This window comes from Athene noctua, chromosome 10 (assembly GCF_965140245.1).
Source record: "Athene noctua chromosome 10, bAthNoc1.hap1.1, whole genome shotgun sequence".
NCBI classification, from domain to species: domain Eukaryota; kingdom Metazoa; phylum Chordata; class Aves; order Strigiformes; family Strigidae; genus Athene; species Athene noctua.
This window is the reverse complement of record NC_134046.1, coordinates 1736125-1745766: the sequence shown is the minus strand read 5'-3', so window position 1 is coordinate 1745766 and position 9642 is coordinate 1736125. Positions and strand designations below refer to the sequence as shown.

At 50.2% G+C, this 9642-nt stretch overlaps 1 non-coding gene across 1 annotated transcript; it reads right to left on the bottom strand.

Moving 5' to 3' along the window:
* Positions 1-797: 797 nt before the first annotated feature.
* On the bottom strand, positions 798-880 carry TRNAL-UAA (transfer RNA leucine (anticodon UAA)). Its single transcript has one exon. It is a non-coding gene; the product is annotated as a tRNA-Leu (tRNA).
* Positions 881-9642: the final 8762 nt, after the last annotated feature.

The window sequence follows — 9642 nt, the reverse complement described above, 5'->3', positions numbered from 1 at the left end:
CAGTAGGACATTTCCGATTGGCCTCGGGCTGGAGCGAAGCAGCCAAATGCAAACCTGACAGCATCTCCACGGGTCCAGCAGGCTAACCCTTTTCTGAGGGGAATATCTGCTGCCCATCCATGCACACGAGGGAGGGAGCGGAAATCTCGTGAGCCCTCGCAGGCCCCCACCCACGACAGGCCGCAGCGTAGCGGCGCTGTGCGCCAGAGGAGCAGTTCTCAGTTTCTCGTGCATGTCCCAAATTTAACCAGCAGCATCAGGAACCCCATCCTGCCACGCTGGGGGTTGTGACACTGCCAAGCCCCCTGGAGAGTGCCACAAGCAAGGGGTCTGGGGTCATGGAGAGGAGTGGTAGTAGGACCAGTCTCCACAAACCCCAAACCCATCTCCCTGAACCCACTTGTTTACACTGGCTTCCACTTGCGACTTGCACGAGCTGTTTAGAGCTCAACACCTTTTTTTCTTTTTTTTTTTCCCCCCCTCTTTTAGAGTAGTCAGTTTTTTCTATTTTTGCTGTGGAAAAAACAAGCTGCTATTTTGGGCGCACGTGGGATTCAAGCCCACAACGGTCTCAGCACTCCCTGCACGAGAGAGGAGATCTGCACCCTGTGTGCCAGGGGGACAGGCTCAGGTCTCTCTACATGTTCAGCCTGGACAGTAGGGTGGGCTCGGTCCCACCAGGGTCCTCGTGCTGGGGCACGGAATGGCCTCGGCTGCCCTGGCACAGGGCCCGGAGCTCCCATCCCTGCTCTGAAAGCTGGGGTGGGAGCTTTGGGCCAAGAGAAAAAGGAGGCTCTTACCAGAAGTGGGGTTCGAACCCACGCGGGCATGTGCCCATTGGATCTTAAGTCCAACGCCTTCACCACTCGGCCATCCTGGTGGGCTGGAGGCTCTCCCTGGCCCCCTCTGCCACCTCACCAAGCCCTTGGTGCCCCGACCCAGGACACGTCCCGCGCCCAGCGACGCCTTTCCCCCCTCACCTCTTCCCTCAATGTCCCCAGCAAACCGGTGGCACATCTCATTGGGAGGCACCAGGTCTCGTGGCCCATGGAGGATGGCAGAGCCCCCCTGTGCCACGCTAGATCCCCGTGCAAGGACCGTAGTCACTGGTGATAACGCTGCCTGGTGCAGGAGGGGCATCTCTGGAGGGTCTCAGCCTGACCCTGCTGGGTGCCCAGGGGACAGGCAGCAGCTCTGACAGCCCCACAGCACTCAGCCAGATACACCACGGGCTTAAAGCACCTCAGATCCCCCTCCTCACCCCCCAGTCCACATCTGGGACTCTACTAGTGCATTTAGCTGGGAAACACAATGGGGCAGGAGAGCCTTTCTTTTTCCTTTGGGGTGAAGCACAGCTTTTTTTCCTCCCACTTGAGGAAAGGAAAAAAAACAGAACACAAAAACCTCTGTTGAATCACATGGGATTCAAACCCACAGCCCCCAAGTACCTATGTGCAGGAGGACTTTAGCCCTTAAGCCACAGGAGCCTGATAAATTCTGTCTCTGATTTCAGCCACCACCGCTCTCCCCAGGTCAGCACCTTCACCTGGAAATGCTATCACACAGAGAAACCCGACCAGGCCCTTTCACCCGAGGATCCTGTCTGCTGCAGACACGCTTGGCCAGGCTGTCCTGGCCCTGTCCTGCTTGAAGAGGAGAGCAATTCCCTCCTCACTGCCCCAGGGACTGCTCCCGCCTGTGCCCTGTGGTAGTTTAGCAGTTTGGAGGGCTTGTGGCTGACTGCTGCAGAGGTGAGAGGCACTGACCAGGAAAACGGATTGTTTCCAGGTCTCGAAAGAAGAGCTCCTCAGACAGGAGGTGTCATCCTGGCCTCCAGAGATAATTCACGAGTGCTGGGAAGCGAGGCAGAAGCACCCCAGGCATCCCACAGGAGGATGCTGCGGATCTTCATCTCAGCAGAGGGCCGGGTCAATCTATCCCCATGCAGAAACGCTGCCAGGGAGAAAATTCACCCCCTTAGGTGCCGAGACAGGACAGCACCTTTCCCTGCTTCCCTTTTACCCTTTGCATTACAGTCACAGCAATCCGCCGTGCTGGTCCCCGAGTGCAGAATCGCAGCTCAGCATCCCTGGATGCTTCCAGCTGCAGCACCCGCATTAATATCAAATGAGGCCACGCTCACAAGGGCTGTTACGCTCGCCAGCTCCCAAGGAATCTGCTCCTAATGAGCAACTTCAAAGCATTAATGAGCTTGCAAAGCTCTCCTCTGCGTTTACAGAGCTGGGCCTCGCATGCTTGGCATTAAGACAGGGGTCACCCATCAGGAGAAGAGAATGCATGTGCACGTCAGCGAATATAATATATTTGTCATCCTCTAAGAAGCAAAGATTAATCATGCCCTCTCCGAAAGGAAGCTTTTAGGCCACATCTTCTCTTCGCAGCCCGGAGAGCAGCGACCTGCCTGCAAGGACATCCATGACCCACACTGCTCAGATCCCCACAGAGGCCAGAGAGCCCAGCTTTGAAGTTAACATCCCACCTTAACCCTTTAGGTCCAGGCTGGGAAATGCTCCTTGAATTGGCAGCCTGGGGGATGAATAAAGTGGTGGGATTGCGCTCCAGCACAGGCTTAAGGCATGCACAGAGGGAGTGGTATGGATGTGTGAGGGAGCAGGTTTGACTGATGCTGCCTGCTCTGCGGCATCCTCCCAGCACGGGCGAGGAAAGGAGATGCTGGCACAGAACACCGAGGGCTGCACAATGCTGCTCTCTCCAGGGACTCCCCTCTCCCAGCCGCAAGCTCATCCAAGCCTTCCTGCGCTCACCATAAATCTCTGCTGAAACCCCTTCCGATGCATGTCCAACAGCCCAGCTGCACCCAGCCGAGGAGCGGAGCTTATCCATCCTGCTGAGCTAGGAGGAGACCCCACAACCAAGCTGTGCCGAGCACCAGCCCACTGCCGGGCACTGCCTGCCCTTCCTCCCAAAGGCCCTCAGCCTCTTCAGCCTCCCAGAGCCCTCTCGCTGCTGACACCCTGCTTGGCGTTTGTGCTGGTTTAGGAAGGAAGAGCCGCAGGGCAGTGAGATACTGGCCTGTTCTTGCCGAACAACATCCCTGGGAGGTCTGCAGAGGCAGCGGCGTGGGGGCAGCTCAGCTGCCCCTGCCTGGTTCAAGCTTGCCGTGGCACAGATCCAAGGGGGTCACTGGCACAGCTTGGCTGTATTTAAAAACACAGCCCCCAGCAGATGCTTCCCAGGGTCTTCCATGGCTGTGCACCGCCCACGAGGTTGGTTGGCTTCACCTGCAAGCCTGCACAGAGCTCTGGTTGGCACTGTGCTGGGTCTGGAGTCAGCCTTGTCTCCAGGGGAGCTGTAATATCAGCTGAATTACCTGTCGTGTCTCGGATGTCTCCGGTGCAATCCCAAGCCAGGCCGGCTGTACCTCGCTTGCAGTACCCCTGTGAAATGACAGCTGGAAAATGACACGGCCACAGGCTTTCAGAACACATGTTCTGTAAGAGAAGGACACGAATAACGTCCTGAAGTCAGAAAGGTGTCATCCTTCGCTTCAGAAACACACTGGCAATGCTAACTGGAAAGCAGTTTGTCCTCTAATCTTTCCTCCCTCCGAAAGAGATCTCCTGGCACTCAGTGTCTATTCAGTAGGTCTGCGTTTAATTTAAATAGCCACTGGAGGCAACTGCCATCCCACATGTTAATATTGCAGATGGAGAGTGGCTGATTGGTAATTAAGAAAAATAAAAAAAAAAAATCCCAAACCTTAAAGTTATGAGCAAGGCAGAGTAAAAATGGCACTTTAATGGATTTCAAGCCAAAACTCCACTTTACTGATGCAGGGGCAAAAAATAATCTCTGCATCATCACTTTAGAGACTAGTTGGAAAAGAGCAAAGCGTAGGACAGGGTTTTCCTCTGCGCTCCTCTTATGCCCTTTCCCTGCTATGAGAGCAGTTCAGCGAGTGGGTTACAGCCATCAGGAGCACTGTGACCTGAACGTTTGGCACGGAACAGCCCTGCCAGGGTCATCTCAGGTTAAATGGGAGATGACAGCTCGGTTCTGCCTCCTGCAACAGGCTTCGGGGGGGAAACTCCATGCTGCTTCTAGCGACAGGGCTCCCGTGTTGTGCTCATGTAGCAATTAAGGAGGCAGCTCTTTGGACTTCGTCAGGTTTTAAATACACTATTGATGTCCCACATGTAACTGCAAACTACCACATCTTGATAGTAGCTGGAGTTCATGGGCAAAAAGAGTTGAACGGGGTAGCATTACTATTTAACTGGTCTTCAGTAGGTTTAAGAATAAACAGGCAAAAAGGTACAGAAAAAGCGCTCTTCCTTCCTATCTTTCCTCCCTCTTGAGAGGCAGTTGAGGACGTAAAGCCAGCCTCACTTTGCTTTCAGAGGGTTTTCTTTACAGAATGGCTGGAAAATACACGTATTCCTATGGGTGAAAGCTTATACTCTGCAGAATTTGACATGATGCCCTGCTGCTTGTTGGCTCAAGTCAGCCTCTGTGGAACTACAAACCTTATGGTGCTCTATAGTTCAGGAGGAAAGGTTTTTCATGAAGCTTGCAAATATTAGTATTTGGCCAGAAAACCAAAGACCACTTACTGTGGGCACACAGACTGGATTAAAAACCAGTGGAGTTGTGCAATTACAGGAGGTTATTTATCCCAGAGGGAAAATATGTTTTCTTTGTTGAGTAAGTTCCTTAAAAAAAAAAAAAAAAAAAAAAAAACAGCAAACCCCCTGTCAAACCAAAAGCAAAGCAGCTACCATAGCTGAAGTAGGAAGTCATAGAAAATAATGGATTTGTCTACTTTCTCCTGCTCAGGAATGGTATCCCAGCTGTTTACAATTTTCCACAAGCTATTAGTAGTCTAAATTTTTCTCCCAGTTATTTTCCACAAATATTTCTTGGACAACAGATGGTTTCTCCAAAAAAAAATTAACGTTCAAAGTATCTAGGCTTCACATTGTTGTTTCTGTCTTTGGTTCTGAACGGGCTCATCGTGAGATGTCTGGAGTGGATGGTGATGGTTCAGCATTTCAGAGTCATCACCTACCCACATTCAGTTACTCCCGTAGATGTTCTGAATGGGATGAACATGTAGCTCATCAGGGCTTTACCTTTGTTCAGTCTGGACTAGATTTTGTGAAAGATACCATCACGGGCCCATCTCTCCCCGCTGCTGTTCCACGCCTCTTCCAAATATCATCAGTTACAACACAGAGAAAATGAGCCGCAGCTGTGCAGAAGAGAAAGCTCAAGAACACATCGAGGATCACAGCGCTGCCGTACTGATGCCTCCGATGCTGAGTGCCCAGATCATGAAGTCATAAAGGGACCTGACGTAAATGAGACATTCAGTGCATGTTCATCTGCTCTTGCCTAATGCAGTCAGCCAGAGTTTTCCTACAGTCATCGCGGGGGGAGAAACCTGGCTGATCCTGACTTGAGGCACGTGATCTCTGAAGGTTCTTTCCAGCCCCACTCTCCGTACCTGAATTTCAGCATATATTGGTCACCAGACACGTGTAAACCAGGCCCTGTTAAGTGCATTCCAAAATCACGTTAGGAAAACGTATGTGTTACATTTTTTTTGGCTGCCTTTTTACATGACAGAGGAGCTGGCTGTAGTAAAACAAGGCTCAGCCGAGGACTCCATCCCTTACGTGGCCATATAACAGGAATCACTGCAGCACGTTACCCTCAGAATCCACCCAGAGGGGAAAGGAAGCGATTGAGTTATCACATGGACAAATATCAACAGAAGACGCCTGCATGTGTCAAAGAAGTCTCCTGCAATTATTTACATAGCTTGGACAAAAGTGTTGCAATGAATGGGAAAAACCTTCTGGGCTCCACCTGCAGCGTCAGCAGTGCCCACGGCTGCTCGTTATCCCAACGGGGGAGTGTGCAGGCGACATTTCCCATCCCAGATGTCAAGGTGCATCTGCATGAATTCCTGAAATGACAAGTGTTCTTTAGCCCAGAGCTTGGCTCCGGGCTAAGAGCTAAATTTGATGTTCTCTGCAGCTAAAACTTCTTCAAAAACTATTCCAGGTTAATTAGGGAAGGGAAATTTTGGCTGCAGTCTGTGCAAGAAGATTGGCTTGGGAAATGGTATGAAAGTCGTGTTTTTTGCAAGAGCAAAGAGAAAGAACAGGCTCATTTCTAAAAGCGCTGCACCTAAGAACTTCAGAAAAGCACAGAACTTCACTGAAATACAATAAAAGGCACTGCCTAAAAGCAGAACATCTCCTTTGGCTCAACATACCATCTCCCAGAGGGCACCACATCATTCCCGCTGCTCACCAAACAGCTTCTCTCTTCTTTTAATAGTTCTATTTTTAGGCTCCTCGTATTTAATTCTCTCTTTTTCCTTATGTAAGGTGCTGGGAAGGGCTACAGCGCCAAACAAAAATTTAGAATCCACGGTGTTGAAACGAGTCTGCTCTTGACAAGTGAATGAATGTAGGAAGTGAGGGGATACAGTTTTATCAAGGAGAGGACCCAACTGACAGTGTAAGAGCATCTCTCGTGGGCTGGAGGCTCCCGCCTTCAGATGTCGGGGATCTCAGCGTGGAGCACATCGGCACATGGCCTGCATGAGCGCGGTCTGAAACCTGAATGCACGTTCAAGCAGTGCTGTCAGCATATGCACGCCTCTCCCCATGAGCACCCTTGAGGTAGGCTTAAAACGCAGTTTTTCCGCCCCTGGATTAGCTTAAGTGCACATGCCTATAGCTATAGCTTCACCTCAGCTAAGGATTAAGCATTTTCTGGTGCCAGGATGCACCACCATGACCATCAGTTTGTTTACGACAGTAGTGAGAGAAGAAAAAGCCTTATCCACTTCACCCAACCTGTGTTTCTGAGGATACGGGTATCTACCTTAAGCAGGCTTCCGATACCTTTAAAAATTACCCCCCACCATCTGTGCTGCAGTAACTGGACACGTATCTGCTGTGTTACATTGTGCTAAAGCCGTAAGTTAGTCTGACACAACACTGAAGCCTGGACTACACTTAGGTGTTGCCACGTGCCAGGTTAAAGGAAATCACTGGCGATAGTCTCCAAGTACCTGGGTTGCATTTTCCAACAAGGAAACAGAGAAGGTCGAGTTTGATCCTCCAACCACGGAGGTCGTGCAGAAATCAGTGATGACCGAGGCCACTTGGGGTGACCAAAAACTTAGGGAAAGACCAGGAAAGCCTTTTTCTATCTGAAAAAGAGCACCAACTGCCTTACAGTGGACTCCAAGTAGATATAAAGAAATGATGACAGGTATCAGTGGGACTAGCTGTCATGCAAAGTCTAAAATCAGGTTGTGGTGAAGAGTAGGTGTATCGAGTGAGCTCACATGTAGTGCATACAAGAAGTTGTCTAGGGATAACAAGTTTATAGAATATATATATTTTTCCCCATATGGGTTCCCAGCTGGATTTCTTTGCTGTCTTGGAAGAGACCAACTTGCTAAAAGCATCAGTAATGTCAAAATCCAGGATTCTCCTAATTAGACGTGACCTTTGAAGGGAACTGCTGAAGACTGAGAGCTCACCTACTTCTGTGAGCTTCCCACTGCCTGACAGGAGGGCACCCGGACTGGGCGCATTTGTGCTTTCAGTTGTTGCCTTTTATCTCGTGTTTGGACTACCAAGGTGAAGCAAAAAAAGGCTCACAGAAGAGAAGGATGGGGAGGAGGGCAAACCTGTGAAGTCTCTGCTAGTTGCTCCACAGCTTCAGCTCCAGCGTTGGTCCTCTGTCTGCCACGAGACCCTTCACTTTGCTTTTCCTGCTCCACTTCACGCCCATCAGCCTGGCTCCTGTTCTTCCAGCCCTTCGCTCCTCCTGCTGAGCAGAGGCCCCTGAGGGGCCGGGCCATCTCAACTTGGAGGTGGCTACCAGAAGAACTTACAACACAAGCAAGGGATCCCAAGCCATACGGTTGGTGGCTAACTGGAAAACTGGAAAAGAAACATCCAAAGTTTTAAAAAATAGATTTTGAAAAGTTTCTTCAAATTTCTGCCATTTCTCTGCCGCTGAGATGGTTTTTTTACACTCAGTTTTCAGAAGAGCCACAGTGAAATGAATACTAAACCCCTCTGAAGCTCTGTGGACATCAAGCACTTCTCTCCCATGGTGTCCTTCAAAACTCCTGATCATAAACAACAGACGGACGAACTCTAACATATTTCATTCGTTCATCTGCTTCCTTTTGGTTGGGTTTTTATTTTCTGTGTTTGGGATTTTTTCTTTTTTAAGGAAGATATAGTCTTTCTTCTGGGATTTACAGCCTGATTTCATAATAATTAGGCAAAGTAAACCATGTGGAGATTTTTTACGATCTGCTTTAAATGTAGAGTTTTGGAAAGTAGACAATGAAATTATTATTATTTTGCTGCACAGCTGTGCTAAAGCACAGGGGAAAGAGTGAAAAGACACTAGTATTTGTTTATTTGGCTTTCAATTGCTATGACAAAGCAAATAACAGCTTTGGTCTTGGTCCACAATTGAGTTAATTGGTAACACCTCAAATTGTACGTCCTAAAAAACTCCTAATTAGCAGGATAAATACAGGATAAACTAGGTAGCATTTGTTTCTTTGTGCTCCGGGAAGACCTGTGAATTCATAATACAGAGCTAAATTTAAGATCCAAAAGCATCTGATTTAATGTGTGTATATGCAAGAAGTGATGCGTGTGTGTGTGTGCATGTTCTGTGTCCCTGCAGCGCCTGGCATGATGGGGCTGGGGTCCCTAATGCATTCTCGGGACAACTGGCACCCAGTCTGAACACTACAGATAGTGTTTTCCAGCAGACTTCTGCTGCCTCTGGTGGTCTCTGGGTCTGGGCCCACTGGGAGATCTTTGCTCTTGCCTCTCCTGTTTACTTTCGGAGGGCTCCCAAGGAGATTCCCTCTCTTTGCTCTTTCACTTGCCATCCAAGCCCCTCGCAGCAAGGGAAGGTACTCAGAGCACCGTGGGAAGGACTGGTCCAGATATGAGCAGCGAAGGGGCTAGGAAAGAAACTGCAGATGTGTCGAAGAACAAAGACCTGTTCTGTAAAAAAGGAGATTTCTGGGGAGAGGGCTAGAAATTATACACCCAGACCCAAAGAATGCGGTGTAAAATGCGGGCGCTGGAGGCATTGTGATGAGATGACAGTTTACACCATGAGAAAGCACAGTTGCAGTCACAGAATCCCAGAATCCTTCAGGTTGGAAAAGCCCCTCAGGATCATCGAGCCCAACCCTCAGCCCGACTCTACAAAGTTCTCCCCTACCCCACATCCCCCACAGCTCATCCCAACGGCCCTGAAACCCCCCCAGGGATGGGGACTCCCCCCTCCCCGGGCAGCCTGTTCCACTCTCTGACCACTCTTGCTGGGAAACATTTTCTCCTCCTGCCCAGCCTGAGCCTCCCCTGTGGCAGTTTCCAGCCGTTCCCTCTTGTCCTGTCCCTGATCCCCTGGGAGCAGAGCCCAGCCCCAGCCTCTCTGCAATGTCCTCTCAGGAGCTGCAGAGAGGGATGAGGGCTCCCCTCAGCCTCCTCCTCCTCACACTGAACACTCCCAGCTCCTGCCCTGCCTCCTCACAGGATTGATTCTCCAGCCCTTCCCCAGCCTCGTTGCCCTCCTCTGCCCTCGCTCCAG